Source organism: Pseudophryne corroboree, unplaced genomic scaffold (genome assembly GCF_028390025.1).
Source record: "Pseudophryne corroboree isolate aPseCor3 unplaced genomic scaffold, aPseCor3.hap2 scaffold_330, whole genome shotgun sequence".
Lineage (NCBI taxonomy): Eukaryota > Metazoa > Chordata > Amphibia > Anura > Myobatrachidae > Pseudophryne > Pseudophryne corroboree.
Window position 1 is genome coordinate 319,864 of NW_026969985.1, and position 19,377 is coordinate 339,240.

The window sequence follows — 19,377 nt, forward strand, 5'->3', positions numbered from 1 at the left end:
GCAGCTGGGCACTGTAACTGCTCCAGAGACGCTCTGTAAGGCAAGTAAAAGGGTGTGGGCCCTGCAGCACTACCTGTAGTTTGCATTGTGCGTTGGAAGGCACGAAGTAAGCAGACGGGAGAAGTCAGGATAGTGCGCAAGGGCATAGAAGGGAGCGGCTCAAGAAAAGAGAAGTGGAAACAGACAGCAAACTAGGCTGGAGAGAGACCTGAGACAAAGAGATCTGAATTATACGAGAGCCGACCAGGGGAAACACAAATTATGCAGTCAAGTTTCCCACATTTGGGGAAATCGCAGAAGCAGCACACCCAGAGTGCAATGGGTGAGCCTTGCCCTGGGAGAAGCACCTTCATGATCATAGTATCTCACCTGGCAGGTAAGTAGGAGTTGGGCTAGAGCTGGGGAGGGTCGCTGCTCGAGCATCCCCCTGTCAAGTAAAGGAGATTCAACTGAGTCAGCACAAAGGAACTCTCATCTGGGGACAACAACTGCAGGGAGAACACATATTTTCAGATAAAAATCTTGGTCATGCTCTGGTTTCTCTTCAGAACGAACAAATCTTTCGCCTTTTACTAAAGATTTCCGTGGAGAGGAGCAAAACCGAGTTTTATCTCAATTTTTGCATGCCCCATCTTTTTGGGGTTTCTTTTATCGGTTTAAAGATAGAATGAGTGTGCTTTAATGTAAGCTCATTTGCATAGAAATGACAGTAAATGTTTGTTTCTTTTCAAACAGAACTTTCTTGACCATGCTACTTGATTGAAAGATCTGGGAGCACATGGAATACAGTACAAACCATGCTTATAGCAAGGAGAAGACAGGTGAGAAATCTGCTTTCTTTCAAATTGGGCGCTCACTTTGATCTGAATGAGGACTGCTGGCACGGCACTCAGGCGACAGGTGGAATCTTGGTCATGCTCTGGTTTCTCTTCAGAACGAACAAATCTTTCGCCTTTTACTAAAGATTTCTGTGGAGAGGAGCAAAACTGAGCTTTATCTCAATTTTTGCATGCCCCATATTATTGGGGTTTCTTTTATCAGATTAAAGACAGAACGAGTGTGCTTTCTTGTTAGCTTTAATGTAAGTTTATTTGCATAACAATGACAATAAATGTCTGTTTCTTTTCAAGCAGAACTTTCTTGACCATACTAATTGCTTGAAAGATCTGGGAGCACATGGAAAAGAGTACAAACCATGCTTATAGCAAGGGGAAGTCTGGTGAGAAATCTGCTTTCTTTCTTTCAAATTGGGTGCTCATTTTGAGCTGAATGAGGACTGCTGGCATGGCACTCAGGCGACAGGTGGAATCTTAGTCATGCTCTGGTTTCTCTTCAGAACGAACAAATCTATCGCCTTTTATTAAAGATTTCCGTGGAGAGGAGCAAAACTGAGTTTTATCTCAATTTTTGCATGCCCCATCTTATTGGGGTTTCTTTTATCAGTTTAAAGATAGAACGAGTGTGCTTTAATGTAAGCTCATTTGCATAGAAATGACAGTAAATGTTTGTTTCTTTTCAAACAGAACTTTCTTGACTATACTAATTGCTTGAAAGATCTGGGAGCACATGGAAAAGAGTACAAACCATGTTTATAGCAAGGGGAAGCCTGGTGAGAAATCTGCTTTCTTTCTTTCAAATTGGGTGCTCACTTTGAGCTGAATGAGGACTGCTGGCATGGCACTCAGGCGACAGGTAGAATCTTGGTCATGCTCTGGTTTCTCTTCAGAACGAACAAATCTTTCGCCTTTTACTAAAGATTTCCGTGGAGAGGAGCAAAACTGAGTTTTATCTCAATTTTTGCATGCCCCATCTTATTGGGGTTTTATTTTATCGGTTTAAAGATAGAACGAGTGTGCTTTAATGTAAGCTCATTTGCATAGAAATGACAGTAAATGTTTGTTTCTTTTCAAACAGAACTTTCTTGACCACACTAATTGTTTGAAAGATCTGGGAGCACATGGAAAAGAGTACAAACCATGTTTATAGCAAGGGGAAGCCTGGTGAGAAATCTGCTTTCTTTCATTCAAATTGGGTGCTCACTTTGAGCTGAATGAGAACTGCTGGCATAGCACTCAGGCGACAGGTGGAATCTTGGTCATGCTCTGGTTTCTCTTCAGAACTAACAAATATTTCGCCTTTTATTAAAGATTTCCGTGGAGAGGAGCAAAACTGAGTTTTATCTCAATTTTTGCATGCCCCATATTATTGGGGTTTCTTTTATCAGTTTAAAGACAGAACGAGTGTGCTTTCTTGTTAGCTTTAATGTAAGTTTATTTGCATAACAATGACAGTAAATGTTTGTTTCTTTTCAAACAGAACTTTCTTGACCATGCTACTTGCTTGAAAGATCTGGGAGCACATGGAAAACAGTACAAACCATGCAGTATCACAAGAGCCTTTATTTGATCTTTCATGAAGATAGAGCAGAATTGAGGACACGTCAACAATTTCTGCCAAAGGTGGTTCATCTTTCCACATGGTGTCTTTGGCCACTGACACCTTCGTTGAGTCAAAGTCTCTGGCTGTGGTCAGAACTTTGAAAATTTATGTCACCAGAACGGTTCAGATTAGGAAAACAGAGGCTCTGTTTGTCCTGTATGCTCCCAACAGGATTGGGTGTCCTGCTTCCATGCAGACCATTATGCGCTGGATCTGTGGTAAGATTCAGCATGCTCATTCCACGGCAGGATTGCCGTTACTGAATTAGGTGAAGACCCATTCTACTAGAAAGGTGGGTTCATCCTGGGCAGCTGGTCGGGGAGTCTCGGCATTGCAACTTTGTAGAGCAGCTATTTAGTAAACACTTTTGCTAAGTTTTACAAGTTTGATACCTTGGCTGATGATAACCTCAAGTTGGGTCATTCGGTGCTGCAGAGTCGTACGCACTCTCCCACCCGTTCAAGAGCTTTGGTATAACCCCATGGTTCTTAATGTGACCCCAGCATCCTCTAGGTCGTATGAGAAAATAGGATTTTAATACCTACCGGTAAATCCTTTTCTCTTAGTACGTAGAGGATGCTGGGCACCCGTCCCAGTCCATACTGTGTCTGCAGTTATTACTTGTGGTTATACACATGTTGTGTTACGGTTCTGGTCAGCTTTTTGCTGCAATTGTTCATGCCGTTGGCTTGTGTTCTGTTGAATGCCACGTTCTGCGGCATGCTTAAGGTGTGAGCTGGTAAGATGCTCACCTTAGTTTAACAATAAATCCTTTCCTCGAAATGTCCGTCTCCCTGGGCACAGTTCCTATAACTGGATTCTGGAGGAGGGGCAAAGAGGGAGGAGCCAGTTCACACCCTTTGAAAGTCTTAAAGTGCCCATGTCTCTTGCGGATCCCGTCTATACCCCATGGTTCTTAATGTGACCCCAGCATCCTCTATGGACTAAGAAAAAAGGATGCCCTTGTGTACTATCCTGACTTCTCCTCCCGTCTGCTTACTTTGTGCCTTCCAACGCACAATGCGAACTACAGGTGGTGCTGCAGGGCCCACACCCTTTTACTTGCCTTACAGAGCAGCTCTGGAGCTGTTACAGTGCCCAGCTGTTGCAAGAAATCAGCATGAATGCTTCAGGGGATGGGGCATGGCCAACATGAGCCCCACACCAAAGGAGGGTGGGGGTGTTTAATGCGAACTAGGGGTCATCCAAGCACTGCAAAAGGCCGCCATGCCCTGCATGCCCCTTTTCTCTTTTTATATGCAGATGAGGGTTCCAGCCAACTTTGGCCCACTGCTTGGATGACATCACCGTATGCAAATCCGTCTGCTGCAGACCTTCCCCCAGGAATGCTTGTACTAGTTGTTGGATATGGTTTGATATTTGATGGTGCTTAAGTATTAGGCAGCCTTCCGCCCTCCCATGTTCATCTGAAAAGATGTGGTCTCCCTGCAGTTGTTGTCCCCAGACGAGAGTTCCCTTGTGCTTCCTCAGTTGAATCTCCTTAACTTGACGGGGGAGGGGCTGCCCGAGCTGCCACCCTCCCCAGCCCTATCCCAACTCATACTTATTTTACATATTAGATCTCTTGATCATGAAGATTGTTCTCACAGGGTGAGGTTCATCCATTATATTTTAAAATAGGAAGGTACAAATTACATATTTGAATTGCATCTATGTGCTGGATTCAAATGCCCCCCCCCCCCCTTCCTTTCTCAATTGTGCCCGTCAGCAGCTATTCTCAGGTTGCTGCCAATGGGTGTGACACATTAATTTCTTCTGTGGGGTACACTGGACTCCACAAGGATTCACATTGGGGTGTAGAGTAGGATCTTGATCTGAGGCACCAACCGGCTCAAAGCTTTTGACTGTTCCCAAGATGCTCAGCGCATCCTCCTCTATAACCCCGCTTCCATGAACAGGGAGCTCAGTTTGTAGTTGGTGCCTTCAGTAGCAGGCCACTTAACAGGGGCCTGCCTCAGGCAGCCTATTCTTAGCTATTAATTTTGACAAGAAAAGAAGAACTTGTTTTATGATAATCTACAAGGGCTGCAGCAGGCTAGGTCTAATAGACATCTTTACTGCAGCTTCATCACTCCCAGCGGCGCTGTATACTCCCGTGCCCTGGTTGCTGGGTCACTGCAGCGGAGGCTCCGGTTTCTTCCTAAGGTCAGTCACACACACACACCGCCCTTCCGGATCACGAGGCCGCTGATAAAGGGGAGCGTGGCCGTAGGGGGTGGGCCGTGTGCGCACTGGGGTGGACACTGATTACTGGGCAGCCGCTCCACTAGCCACCAGGTACAGTTAAGGAGCACAGGTCTGGGGGTTTTTCTCCTATATTAACCCAATTTTGTACTGCCCGCAGCGCATTGTGATAGGTAATAGGGCCTGATTCAGGTTGGATTGCAATCACAATAAGCGATCCAACTGCAAAAATTGCTAAGAGCATATGCATGTGCCTGCATGCGATCGCCTCTGCCTGTCAATCGGGGCAGGGGGGGAGAGTGGGGTCAGCAACACTCCATTTCCAAGTCAGGGATGGAGCAGTGCGGGGGCAAGGCTTCAAAATGGGGTCTGCAATGGAGGAGACACAGGGGGCGTGGTCACAGCGGCTGTATGACATCACATTCAGCCGCTGTGATCACAAAAATGGTGGCGGCTTCCTGCGCGCACATACAGTCTGCACCAGCAGGAGGCTACACCATTGTTTATGATCACGCTGAACTGCAGTGCGACTGCAATTACAGCATGGTCAAGAAGGGAGGTGTCATACTGGGTGGCCATGCCCTGTCACTGTGCAGGAGCCAGCACCGCTTACACACTAGTCCCCGGGTGCAGCCCCCAACCCCCGGGACACCCGGAGCAACAAAATGTAGATTCAGGCCACCAGGCCACGCCCCTACCTATGAAATCATGCCTCCTTTTTACCATTGCGCTGCTTATTTGCACGCACTGCATTACAATCTCCCTCGCCACCTCTCTGGGTGTCACCAGTGATAGTGACACCTCTGCCATGCTTGTAGCAGCTGGTCCAAAGATCTATGCCTCAAGCCCTGAGTGTTTGCCCTTGTGACTTGTTGATCATGATAGCGAAGCAGATGCTTACAGAAAACTGCAGGGGCTTAGATTGAAAATAAAAAAAATTGATGGGTATAAGGTAGAGAGGAGCGGGTTCGGTTCTCCGAGAACCGAATTCCCCACGAACTCCACGTTGTTTACACTGGTCTGAGGCAGGCTCGGTTGTTCCCGCCTGACTCGGAAAACCTGAACAAGGGAAAATGTCATCATCCCGCTGTCGGATTCTCGCGAGATTCGGATATTATATATAGAGCTGCGCGTTGCCGCCATTTTTACTCGTGCATTGAAGAGAGAGCGGAGAGGACGTGGCTATGTTCTCTCAGTGGAAATCTCAATATCAGTGCTCAGTATCAGTGGTTACTTATTGCTGCTCAGTAATACTAGTAGTGTGTCTCTCCTGCTCAGTGTCAGTTCTCAGTAGTATCCTCATCAGTGCTCAGTATCACTGCTCATTGTCTTGTGCTGCATTGTGGTGCTCAGCATACTACAGTACATTACTAATAGTCCAGTGCTGCATCTTGCTGCTCAGTGTCAGTTCTAGTATCCTCATCAGTGCTCACTATCACTGCTCATTGCATTGTGGTGTTCTGTATACTACAGTAATATAGTAACATATAGTAACATAGTTTTTGAGGTTGAATAGAGGCAAATTGCCCATCGTGTTCAACCTGTTTTAAGTTGTGATGATTCTACATACTTGCTGAATAATGTTTTATGACTAGTTAGCTACTATAACTCATGTTACCCCCGGATTAACCTTGTTGATATTTTAAGTATTATAACCTTGGATAGCTTTTTCATTCAGAAATGTATCCATTCCTTTTTTAAATCCAATTACAGAGTCCGCCATTACCACCTTCCCTGGCAGGGAATTCCACATCCTGATTGCCCTAACAGTTAAGAACCCTTTCCTCCATTGCGTTCTGAACTTTCCTCCAGTCGCAGCGCGTGACCACGTGTTCTTTTAATAAATAATTCCTCTGATAACTCTTTGTTATGTATCTTTACATATTTGAAGATATTAATAATATCTCCTCTTAGGCACCTCTTTTCTAGTGTATACATATTCAGCCTAGTAAGTCTTTCCTTATAGTCCAGTACTTTTAGGCCTTTAATCAATTTAGTCTTCAGGATCTCTCGGACTTCCATGAGCAGCAGAGTAGTGCAATGGAAGGATGCTAGGCCCATAACCCAGAGGTCGATTGATCGAAACTATCCTCTGCTATGTGCATTTTTTTTTTATAATTAAAGTAATCAAAAACTGGGATTGATATTTTGGCTCTTTTATTTTTACTTAAAGTACAATAACTTTTATCATTTTAATTTGTTTTAATAGTATATTGACAGCATTGTTTTCTTTAAAAAATGCACTTAATTTTCTTTACCCTATTACTGAAATGGTAATTGACAAAAACAAACTACATTGTCACCAGAAGAGCAATGCAAAATGTACAAGTGATATATTAAAATCATCTTCCATCTTGAATTTCAATGATGCATTGGGACAACAATTTTGTGAGAAACATCTTCACCCATAAAGAAAGATTTTCTTAATTCCTTACCTGTGTGCTGATTAGATATTACCTTGTTTTCACATTAAACAGACTTCCACATGAGAAAGCAGCAAGGATGCAGTAACGTTTATGTTTCCTGGTGTCAACCTGTATTATTTCAGTAGACATTGAAATGAGGATGCATCTTGCTGCCTTTCCAATGTAGCAAGTTTAATTCAGTAATAGGTGAAAAAACATTCCTACAAAGGTGTTAATCAGAGACTTGGCTTTGTGGACACTTTTCAGAGAGCAAATTTGTTAGCATAAAAATAAAGTCAGAAAATGAAGAGCTGTTTAATCACTCAATTGGACTTTTCTGCCAGCATAATTTTTTTTTCTCTGCAACCCACTGCTAAATTGTGCTTCCTAGCTGTTTTTTATAAAATCACTTAATCAAATCTAACTCTGATTACATCAGAGAAGGCCAGGTACCCTACATCATAAGAGGGGGTTTGAAATTTTGACTTGTCTACTTAAAGATCACCAAAATCTGATCACAAGGTCAATTACATCCCTGGGTGGGATTGAACCACCAACCTTTTGGTTAATAGCCAAACATGCTAACCGATTGCACCACAGAGACACCTCGTAAAAGTTTATTCTGACAAAGGCTAATAAGCATCAATCTAGAACGTTTCCTAGAAAAACTTTAAAAAGTCAATAATCTGGAGAGTTTTTGTAAGAAACACATTGCTACTTTCCCATGATGAGTGAGTGCTTCAGGATCTCTTGCACTTACATAAGCAGCAGAGTACTGCAACGGAAGCATGCTGGGCCCATAACCCAGAGGTAGGCAGATTGAAACTATCTTCTGCTATATGCATTGTTTTTTGTTAATTAAAGTAATCCAAAACTGGGATTGATATTTTGGCTCTTTTATTTTTACTTAAAGTACAATAACTTTTACCATTTTAATTTGTTTTAATAGTATATTGACAGTATTGTTTTCTTTCAAAAATCCACTTAATTTTCTTTACCCTATTATTAAAATGGTAATTGACAAAAACAAACTACATTGTCACCAGAAGAGCAGTACAAAATGTACAAGTGATATATTAAAATCATCTTTCCACTTGAATTTCAATGATGCTTTGGTGCAACAATTTTTTGAGAAACATCTTCACCCATAAAGAAAGATTTTCTTAATTCCTTACCTGTGTGCTGATTAGATATCACCTTGTTTTCACATTAAACAGACTTCCACATGAGGAAGCAGCAAGGATGCAGTGACGTTTATGTTTCCTGGTGTCAACCTGTATTATTTCAGTAGACATTGAAATGAGGATGCATCTTGCTGCCTTTCCAATGAAGCAAGTTTAATTCAGTAATAGGTGAAAAACCATTCCTACAAAGGTGTTAATCAGAGACTTGGCTTTGTGGACACTTTTCAGAGAGCAAATTTGTTAGCATAAACATAAAATCAGAAAATGAAGAGCTGTTTAATCACTCAATTGGACTTTTCTGCCAGCATAATTTTTTTTCTCTGCAACCCACTGCTAAATTGTGCTTCCTAGCTGTTTTTTATAAAATCACTTAATCAAATCTAACTCTGATTACATCAGAGAAGGCCAGGTACCCTACACCATAAGAGGGGGTTTGAAATTTTGACTTGTCTACTTAAAGATCACCAAAATCTGATTACAAGGTCAAATACATCCCTGGGTGGGATTGAACCACCAACCTTTTGGTTAAAAGCCAAACATGCTAACCGATTGCGCCACATAGACACCTTGCAAAAGTAGATACTGACAAAGGCTAATAAGCATTCATCTAGAACGTTTCCTAGAAAAACTTTAAAAAGTCAATAATCTGGAGAATTTTTGTAAGAAACACATTGGTACTTTCCCATGATGAGTGAGTGCTTCAGGATCTCTTTCACTTACATGGGCTATTAACCAAAAGGTTGGTGGTTCAATCCCACCCAGGGATGTAATTGACCTTGTGATCAGATTTTGGTGATCTTTAAGTAGACAAGTCAAAATTTCAAACCCCCTCTTATGGTGTAGGGTACCTGGCCTTCTCTGACATAATCAGAGTTAGATTTAATTAAGTGATTTTATAAAAAACAGCTAGGAAGCACAATTTAGCAGTGGGTTGCAGAGAAAAAAATAACATTTTAAACCTACCGGTAAAATTTTTTTCTCGTAGTCCGTAGAGGATGATGGGGACTCCGTAAGGACCATGGGGGATAGACGGGCTCCGCAGCAGACATGGGCACTTTAAGAAAGACTTTAGATCTGGGTGTGCACTGGCTCCTCCCTCTATGCCCCTCCTCCATACCTCAGTTAGAGAAACTGTGCCCAGAGGAGACGGACAGTACGAGGAAAGGATTTTTGTTAATCCAAGGTCAAGATTCATACCAGCCACACCAATCACACCGTATAACTTGTGATATACTACCCAGTTAACAGTATGAAAACAACATAGCATCAGTCCAAGACCGATGAAAACTAACATATAACCCTTATGTAAGCAATAACTATATACAAGTCTTGCAGAAGTAGTCCGCACTTGGGACGGGCACCCAGCATCCTCTACGGACTACGAGAAAAAGATTTACCGGTAGGTTTAAAATCTTATTTTCTCTTACGTCCTAGAGGATGCTGGGGACTCCGTAAGGACCATGGGGATTATACCAAAGCTCCCAAACGGGCTCCTGCGGATGACTCTGCAGCACCGATTGAGCAAACAGGAGGTCCTCCTCAGCCAGGGTATCAAACTTATAGAACTTTGCAAAGGTGTTTGAACCCGACCAAGTAGCAGCTCGGCACAGCTGTAGTGCCGAGACCCCTCGGGCAGCTGCCCAAGAAGAGCCCACCTTCCTAGTGGAATGGGCCTTGACTGAATTAGGCAACGGCAATCCCGCCATAGAATGCGCCTGCTGAATCGTGTTACAGATCCAGAGAGCAATAGTCTGCTTTGAAGCAGGGGTGCCAATCTTGTTGGCTGCATACAGGACAAACAGTGCTTCTGTTTTTCTGACTCTAGCCGTTCTGGCCACGTAAATTTTCAAAGCCCTGACCACATCAAGGGACTCGGAATCCTCCAAGTCACGCGTAGCCACAGGCATCACGATAGGTTGGTTCATATGAAAGGATGAGTCCACTTTTAGCAGGAATTGAGGACGGGTCTGCAATTCCGCTCTATCCATATGGAAAACCAGATAGGGGATTTTATGTGATAAAGCTGCTAATTCCGACACTCGCCTAGCGGAAGCCAAGGCTAATAACATGACCACCTTCCAAGTGAGATATTTAAACTCCACCATTTTAAGTGGTTCAAACCATAACCTTAACACCACGTTAAGGTCCCAAGGGACCACCGGAGGTACAAAAGGAGGCTGAATATGCAGTACTCCCTTCACAAAAGTTTGTACTTACTTCAGGAAGAGAGGCCAATTCCTTTTGAAAGAAAATGGATAAGGCCAAAATCTGAACCTTAATAGAGCCTAATTTTAGGCCCAAATTCACTCCAGTTTGTAGGAAGTGAAGGAAGTGGCCCAGGTGGAATTCTTCCGTATGAGCATTCCTGGCCTCACACCAAGAAACATATTTTCGCCATATACAGTGATAATGTTTAGATGTCACGTCCTTCCTAGCCTTTATTAGCGTAGGAATGACCTCATCTGGAATACCCTTTTCCGCTAGGATCCGGCGTTCAACCGCCATGCCGTCAAACGCAGCCGCGGTAAGTCTTGGAACAGACAGGGCCCCTGTTGCAACAGGTCCTGTCTTAGAGGAAGTGGCCACGGATCTTCTGTGAGCATTTCCTGCAGATCTGGATACCAGGTCCTTCGCGGCCAATCTGAAACAATGAGAATTGTTCTTACTCCTCTTTTTCTTACTATTATCAACACCTTGGGTATGAGAGGTAGAGGAGGAAATACATAGACCGACCGGAACACCCACGGTGTCACTAGGGCGTCTACAGCTACTGCCTGAGGGTCTCTTGACCTGGTGCAATACCTCTGTAGCTTTTTGTTGAGGCGGGACGCCATCATGTCTATCTGGAACAGTCCCCACCGACTTGCAATCTGTGCGAAGACTTCCTGATGGAGTCCCCACTCTCCTGGATGTAGGTTGTGTCTGCTGAGGAAGTCTGCTTCCCAGTTGTCCACTCCCGGAATGAACACTGCTGACAGTGCGCTTACATGATTCTCCGCCCAGCGAAGAATTCTGGTGGCTTCCGCCATCGCCACTCTGCTCCTTGTGCCGCCTTGGCGGTTTACATGAACTACTGCGGTGACGTTGTCTGACTGGATCAGAACTGGTTGGTCGCGAAGTAAGGTCTCCGCTTGACATAGGGCGTTGTATATGGCCCTTAGCTCCAGGATGTTGATGTGAAGACAAGTCTCCTGACTTGACCAAAGACCTTGGAAATTTCTTCCCTGTGTGGCTGCTCCCCAACCTCGGAGGCTCGCGTTCGTGGTCACCAGGATCCAGTCCTGAATGCCGAACCTGCGGCCCTCTAGAAGGTGAGCACTCTGCAGCCACCACAGGAGAGATACCCTGGCCCTGGGGGACAGGGTGATCAACTGATGAATCTGTAGATGTGACCCGGACCACTTGTCCAGTAGGTCCCATTGCAAGATCCTCACATAGAACCTGCCGAAGGGAATGGCCTCGTATGATGCCACCATCATTCCCAGGACTCGAGTGCAGTGATGCACTGACACCTGTTTTGGTTTCAATAGGTTCCTGACCAGAGTCATGAGTTCCTGGGCCTTTTCTATCGGAAGATAAACCCTTTTCTGGTCCGTATCCAGAATAATGCCCAAGCAAAGTCAGACGAGTCGTAGGAACCAACTGCGACTTCGGGATATTGAGAATCCAGCCGTGTTGCTGTAACACCTTCAGTGAAAGTTATACGCTGTTCAGCAACTGCTCTCTTGATCTCGCTTTTATGAGGAGATCGTTCAAGTACGGGATAATTGTGACACCTTGCTTTCGCAGGAGCACCATAATTTCCGTCATTACCTTGGTGAAAATTCTTGGAGAAAATTCTGGAGAGACCAAACGGCAACGTCTGAAATTGGTAATGACAATACTGTACCGCAAATCTTAGGTACGCCTGATGAGGTGGATAAATGAGTACATGAAGGTATGCATCCTTTATGTCCAGAGATATCATAAAATCCCCCCCTTCTAGGCTGGCGATGACCGCTCTTAGCGATTCCATCTTGAACTTGAACCTTTTCAAGTATAGGTTCAGGGATTTTAAATTTAATATGGGTCTGACCAAACCGTCCGGTTTTGGGACTACAAACAGGGTCGAATAATTTCCCTTTCCTTGTTGAAGCAGGGGAACCTTGACCACCACCTGTTGAAGATACAATTTGTGAATTGCATTTAACACTATCTCCCTTTCCTGGGGAGAAGATGGTAGGGCCGATTTGAAAAACCGGCGAGGAGGCACCTCTTCGAATTTCAGCTTGTAACCCTGAGAAACAATTTCTATTGCCTAGGGATCCACCTGCGAATGAACCCAGATGTGGCTGAAAACTCGAAGACGTGCCCCCAACTGGGCGGACTCCTTTAGCGGAGCCCCAGCGTCATGCAGTGGATTTTGTAGAGGCCGGGGAGGACTTCTGTTCCTGGGAACTAGCTGTGTTGTGCAGCTTCTTCCCTCTGCCCTTACCTCTGGCAAGAAACGACGCACCTCGTACTTTCTTGTTTCTCTGTGATCGAAAGGACTGCATTTGATAATGTGGTGCTTTCTTAGGCTGTGAGGGAATATAAGGCAAAAAATTTGATTTACCAGCTGTAGCTGTGGAGACTAGGTCCGAGAGACCTTCCCCAAACAATTCCTCACCCCTGTAAGGTAAAACCTCCATATGCCTTTTTGAGTCGGCATCACCTGTCCATTGCCGGGTCCATAGGACTCATCTAGCAGAAATCGACATAGCGTTTATTCTAGAACCCAGTAGACTAATGTCACTTTGAGCATCTCTCATATATAGGACAGCATCTTTTATATGCCCTATGGTCAATAACATAGCATCCTTATCTAGGGTCTCAATCTCTGCTGATAAGGTATCTGTCCATGCTGCCACCGCGCTACAACCCCGGCCGACGCAATTGCCGGTCTGAGTAAGGTACCAGAATGTGTGTAAATGGACTTTAGGGTAACCTCCTGCTTGCGGTCAGCAGGGTCCCTGATGGTAGCCGTATCCTGGGATGGCAGCGCTACCTTTTTGGATAAGCGTGTCAATGCTTTATCCACCCTAGGGGAGGATTCCCACCGTATCCTGTCCATTGGCGGGAAAGGATACGCCATAAGAATCCTTTTGGGAATCTGCAGCTTTTTGTCTGGAGATTCCCAAGCTTTTTCACATAATTCGTTCAACTCATGTGAGGGGGGAAAGGTTATCTCAGGTTTCTTTCCCTTATACATGTGTACCCTCGTGTCAGGGACAGGGGACTCTGTGATGTGCAAAACATCTTTTAGTGCAATAATCATATATCGAATACATTTAGCCAATTTTGGCTGTAACTTTGCATCATAGTAGTCGACACTGGAGTCAGAATCCGTGTCGGTATCTGTGTCAACTATTTGGGATAGTGGGCGCTTTTGAGACCCGAAGGTCCCTGCGACATAGGGACAGGCATGGGTTGACTCCCTGACTGTTCCCTAGCTTCAGCTTTGTCTAATCTCTTGTGTAATAAGTTTACATTAGCACTTAAAACATTCCACATATCCATCCAGTCAGGTGTCGGCGTTGTCGATGGAGACACCACATTAATTTGCTCCTGCTCCTCTCTAGGAGAGCCTTCTACCTCAGACATGTCGACACACGTGTACCGACACACCATACACTCAGGGAATCCTCTTATCTGAGGACAGTTCCCCAACAAGGCCCTTTGGAGAGACAGAGAGAGAGAGTATGCCAGCACACACCCCAGCGCTATATGACCCAGGAAAAAAACACAATAATTTTATGTTTACCCAGTAGCGCTGTATTTCCATATATATATGCGCCTAATTATGTGCCCCCCTCTTCTTTAAGACCCTCTTTCTACCGTGGTATAAGCAGGGGAGAGTCCGTGGAGCTTCCCCTCAGCGGTGCCGTGGAGAAAATGGCGCTGGTGAGTGCTGAGGGAGAAGCCCCACCCCCTCAGCGACGGGCTTCTGTCCCGCTCAAATATAGTAAAAAAATGGCGGGGGCTCTTATATATATATATACAGTGCCTAGCTGCATATATATTTAATTTGCCAAAGAGAGGTCTATATTGCTGCCCAGGGCGTCCCCCCTGCGCCCTTCACCCTTACACTGACTGCCGTGTGAGAGGTGTATGGGAGCAATGGAGCACAGCTTTACTGCTGTGCGTTACCTCAGTGAAGATCATGAAGTCTTCCGCCGCCTCTGAAGTCTTCTTTTCTTCTCATACTCACCCGGCTTCTATCTTCCGGCTCTGCGAGGGGGACGGCGGCGCGGCGCTGGGACGGACGGCGAGGGTGAGACCTGCGTACCGATCCCTCTGGAGCTAATGCTGTACAGTAGCCTAAGAAGCAGAGCCTATCAACTCACAGAAGTAGGTGTGCATCTCTCCCCTCCGCCCCTCGATGCAGAGAGTCTGTTGCCAGCAGGCTCCCTGAAAATAAAAAAATCTAACAAATATACTTTCTGTCAGGAAACTCAGGAGAGCTCCCTGAAAAGCACCCAGTCTCCTCTGGGCACAGTAGTAAACTGAGGTCTGGAGGAGGGGCATAGAGGGAGGAGCCAGTGCACACCCAGATCTAAAGTCTTTCTTAAAGTGCCCATGTCTCCTGCGGAGCCCGTCTATCCCCCATGGTCCTTACGGAGTCCCCAGCATCCTCTAGGACGTAAGAGAAAAATTATGCTGGCAGAAAAATCCAATTGAGTGATTAAACAGCTCCAGAGCTGCTCTGTAAGGCAAGTAAAAGGGTGTGGGCCCTGCAGCACTACCTGTAACAGCTCTTGAGCTGTTACAGTGCCCAGCTGCTGCAAGAAATCAGCGTGAATGCTTCAGGGGCTGGGGCATGGCCAACATGAGCCCCACACCGAAGGAGGGTGGGGGTGTTTAATGCGAACTAGGGGTCTCGCACAATGCGAACTACAGGTAGTGCTGCAGGGCCCACACCCTTTTACTTGCCATACAGAGCAGCTCTGGAGCTGTTACAGTGCCCAGCTGCTGCAAGAAATGTGAACTAGGGGTCATCCAAGTGCCGCAAAAGGCCGCCATGCCCTGCACGCCCCTTTTCTCTTTTCATATGCAGACGAGGGTTGAAGCCAACTTTGACCCACTGCTTGGATGACATCGCCATATGCAAATCCATCTGCTGCAGGCCTTCCCCCAGGAATGCTTGCACTAGTTGTTGCATTTGGTTTGTTGTTTGGGGGTGCTTCAGTATTAGGCAGCCTTCTGCCCTCCCCAGGTACCCTACACCATAAGAGGGGGTTTGCAATTTTGACTTGTCTACTTAAATATCACCAAAATCTGATCACAAGGTCAATTACGTCCCTGGGTGGGATTGAACCACCAACCTTTTGATTAATAGCTGAACACACTAACCGATTGCGCCACAGAGACACTTTGCAAAAAGTACATACTGACAAAGACTAATAAGCATTCATCTAGAACGTTTCCTAGAAAAACTTTAAAAAGTCAATAATCTGGAGAGTTTTTGTAAGATGTTTCTTCCAGCAACCAATGAAGAAACACATTGGTACTTTCGCATGATGAGTGAGTGCTTCAGGATCTCTTGCACTTACATGTGCAGCAGAGTACTGCAATGGAAGCATGCTGGGCCCATAACCCAGAGGTAGGCAGATTGAAACTATCCTTTGCTATATGCATTTTTTTTTTGTTCATTAAAGTAATCCAAAACTGGGATTGATATTTTAGCTTTTATTTTTACTTAAAGTACAATAACTTTTACCATTTTAATTTGTTTTAATAGTATATTGACAGTATTGTTTTCTTTCAAAAATCCACTTAATTTTCTTTTATGCTAACTAATTTGTGCTCTGAAAAGTGTCCACAAAGCCAAGTATCTGATTAACACCTTTGTAGGGATGGTTTTTCACCTATTATTAAATTAAACTTGCTTCATTGGAAAGGCAGCAAGTGATGTCATCCAAGCAGTGGGTCAAAGTTGGCTTCAAACCTCGTCTGCTTATGAAAAGAGAAAAGGGGTATGCAGGGCATGGCGGCCTTTTGCGGTGCTTGGATGACCCCTAGTTCGCATTAAATAATGCAGTCGAGTTTCCCACATTTGGGGAAATCACAGGGGTCAGCATACCCAGAATGCAATGAATGAACCGCTCCCTGGGAGAACAGTCTTCATGACCATGGTATCTCCTATGCAAAATAAGTATGATTTGGGATAGGGCTGGGGAGGGCCTCTGCTCAGGCACATCTCTGTCAAGTAAAGGAGATTCAACTGAGGCAGCACAAGGGAACTCTCATCTGGGGACAACAACTGCAGGGAGAACACATATTTTCAGATGAACATGGGAGGGCAGAAGGCTGCCTAATACTGAAGCACCCCCAAACAACAAACCAAATGCAACAACTAGTGCAAGCATTCCTGGGGGAAGGCCTGCAGCAGATGGATTTGCATATGGCGATGTCATCCAAGCAGTGGGTCAAAGTTGGCTTCAACCCTCGTCTGCATATGAAAAGAGAAAAGGGGCGTGCAGGGCATGGCGGCCTTTTGCGGCACTTGGATGACCCCTAGTTCACATTTCTTGCAGCAGCTGGGCACTGTAACAGCTCCAGAGCTGCTCTGTATGGCAAGTAAAAGGGTGTGGGCCCTGCAGCACTACCTGTAGTTCGCATTGTGCGAGACCCCTAGTTCGCATTAAACACCCCCACCCTCCTTCGGTGTGGGGCTCATGTTGGCCATGCCCCAGCCCCTGAAGCATTCACGCTGATTTCTTGCAGCAGCTGGGCACTGTAACAGCTCAAGAGCTGCTCTGTAAGGCAAGTAAAAGGGTGTGGGCCCTGCAGCACTACCTGTAGTTTGCATTGTGCTTTGGAAGGCACAAAGTAAGCAGACGGGAGGAGAAGTCAGGATAGTGCACAAGGGTATAGACGGGAGGGGCTCAAGAAAAAAGAAGTGGAAACAGACAGCAAACTAGGCTTCCAATGCACAATGCAAACTACAGGTAGTGCTGCAGGGCCCACACCCTTTTACTTGCCTTACAGAGCAGCTCTGGAGCTGTTTAATCACTCAATTGGATTTTTCTGCCAGCATAATTTTTCTCTTACGTCCTAGAGGATGCTGGGGACTCCGTAAGGACCATGGGGGATAGACGGGCTCCGCAGGAGACATGGGCACTTTAAGAAAGACTTTAGATCTGGGTGTGCACTGGCTCCTCCCTCTATGCCCCTCCTCCAGACCTCAGTTTACTACTGTGCCCAGAGGAGACTGGGTGCTTTTCAGGGAGCTCTCCTGAGTTTCCTGACAGAAAGTATATTTGTTAGATTTTTTTATTTTCAGGGAGCCTGCTGGCAACAGACTCTCTGCATCGAGGGGCGGAGGGGAGAGATGCACACCTACTTCTGTGAGTTGATAGGCTCTGCTTCTTAGGCTACTGTACAGCATTAGCTCCAGAGGGATCGGTACGCAGGTCTCACCCTCGCCGTCCGTCCCAGCGCCGCGCCGCCGTCCCCCTCGCAGAGCCGGAAGATAGAAGCCGGGTGAGTATGAGAAGAAAAGAAGACTTCAGAGGCGGCGGAAGACTTCATGATCTTCACTGAGGTAACGCACAGCAGTAAAGCTGTGCTCCATTGCTCCCATACACCTCTCACACGGCAGTCAGTGTAAGGGTGAAGGGCGCAGGGGGGACGCCCTGGGCAGCAATATAGACCTCTCTTTGGCAAATTAAATATATATGCAGCTAGGCACTGTATATATATATATAAGAGCCCCCGCCATTTTTTTACTATATTTGAGCGGGACAGAAGCCCGTCGCTGAGGGGGTGGGGCTTCTCCCTCAGCACTCACCAGCGCCATTTTCTCCACGGCACCGCTGAGGGGAAGCTCCACGGACTCTCCCCTGCTTATACCACGGTAGAAAGAGGGTCTTAAAGAAGAGGGGGGCACATAATTAGGCGCATATATATATGGAAATACAGCGCTACTGGGTAAACATAAAATTATTGTGTTTTTTTCCTGGGTCATATAGCGCTGGGGTGTGTGCTGGCATACTCTCTCTCTCTGTCTCTCCAAAGGGCCTTGTTGGGGAACTGTCCTCAGATAAGAGGATTCCCTGAGTGTATGGTGTGTCGGTACACGTGTGTCGACATGTCTGAGGTAGAAGGCTCTCCTAGAGAGGAGCAGGAGCAAATTAATGTGGTGTCTCCATCGACAACGCCGACACCTGACTGGATGGATATGTGGAATGTTTTAAGTGCTAATGTAAACTTATTACACAAGAGATTAGACAAAGCTGAAGCTAGGGAACAGTCAGGGAGTCAACCCATGCCTGTCCCTATGTCGCAGGGACCTTCGGGTCTCAAAAGCGCCCACTATCCCAAATAGTTGACACAGATACCGACACGGATTCTGACTCCAGTGTCAACTACTATGATGCAAAGTTACAGCCAAAATTGGCTAAATGTATTCGATATATGATTATTGCACTAAAAGATGTTTTGCACATCACAGAGTCCCCTGTCCCTGACACGAGGGTACACATGTATAAGGGAAAGAAACCTGAGATAACCTTTCCCCCCTCACATGAGTTGAATGAATTATGTGAAAAAGCTTGGGAATCTCCAGACAAAAAGCTGCAGATTCCCAAAAGGATTCTTATGGCGTATCCTTTCCCGCCAATGGACAGGATACGGTGGGAATCCTCCCCTAGGGTGGATAAAGCATTGACACGCTTATCCAAAAAGGTAGCGCTGCCATCCCAGGATACGGCTACCATCAGGGACCCTGCTGACCGCAAGCAGGAGGTTACCCTAAAGTCCATTTACACACATTCTGGTACCTTACTCAGACCGGCAATTGCGTCGGCCGGGGTTGTAGCGCGGTGGCAGCATGGACAGATACCTTATCAGCAGAGATTGAGACCCTAGATAAGGATGCTATGTTATTGACCATAGGGCATATAAAAGATGCTGTCCTATATATGAGAGATGCTCAAAGTGACATTAGTCTACTGGGTTCTAGAATAAACGCTATGTCGATTTCTGCTAGATGAGTCCTATGGACCCGGCAATGGACAGGTGATGCCGACTCAAAAAGGCATATGGAGGTTTTACCTTACAGGGGTGAGGAATTGTTTGGGGAAGGTCTCTCGGACCTAGTCTCCACAGCTACAGCTGGTAAA

At 45.7% G+C, this 19,377-nt stretch overlaps 7 non-coding genes and 1 pseudogene across 7 annotated transcripts; 5 read left to right on the forward strand and 3 right to left on the reverse strand.

Moving 5' to 3' along the window:
• Nucleotides 1–221: 221 nt before the first annotated feature.
• LOC135018978 (U1 spliceosomal RNA) lies at nt 222–384 on the reverse strand. The gene has a single exon (XR_010216598.1). It is a non-coding gene; the product is annotated as a U1 spliceosomal RNA (small nuclear RNA).
• Nucleotides 385–528: 144 nt separating this feature from the next.
• Nucleotides 529–644, forward strand: LOC135019059 (U5 spliceosomal RNA). Its single transcript, XR_010216660.1, has one exon. It is a non-coding gene; the product is annotated as a U5 spliceosomal RNA (small nuclear RNA).
• Nucleotides 645–914: 270 nt separating this feature from the next.
• On the forward strand, nt 915–1,030 carry LOC135019065 (U5 spliceosomal RNA). The gene has a single exon (XR_010216666.1). It is a non-coding gene; the product is annotated as a U5 spliceosomal RNA (small nuclear RNA).
• A 286-nt stretch (nt 1,031–1,316) lies between these two features.
• Nucleotides 1,317–1,432, forward strand: LOC135019098 (U5 spliceosomal RNA). Its single transcript, XR_010216697.1, has one exon. It is a non-coding gene; the product is annotated as a U5 spliceosomal RNA (small nuclear RNA).
• Nucleotides 1,433–1,706: 274 nt separating this feature from the next.
• On the forward strand, nt 1,707–1,822 carry LOC135019057 (U5 spliceosomal RNA). The gene has a single exon (XR_010216658.1). It is a non-coding gene; the product is annotated as a U5 spliceosomal RNA (small nuclear RNA).
• A 275-nt stretch (nt 1,823–2,097) lies between these two features.
• LOC135019105 (U5 spliceosomal RNA) lies at nt 2,098–2,213 on the forward strand. Its single transcript, XR_010216704.1, has one exon. It is a non-coding gene; the product is annotated as a U5 spliceosomal RNA (small nuclear RNA).
• A 5,366-nt stretch (nt 2,214–7,579) lies between these two features.
• Nucleotides 7,580–7,653, reverse strand: TRNAN-AUU (transfer RNA asparagine (anticodon AUU)). The gene has a single exon. It is a non-coding gene; the product is annotated as a tRNA-Asn (tRNA).
• Nucleotides 7,654–16,231: 8,578 nt separating this feature from the next.
• Nucleotides 16,232–16,410, reverse strand: LOC135019048 (U1 spliceosomal RNA; annotated as a pseudogene).
• Nucleotides 16,411–19,377: the final 2,967 nt, after the last annotated feature.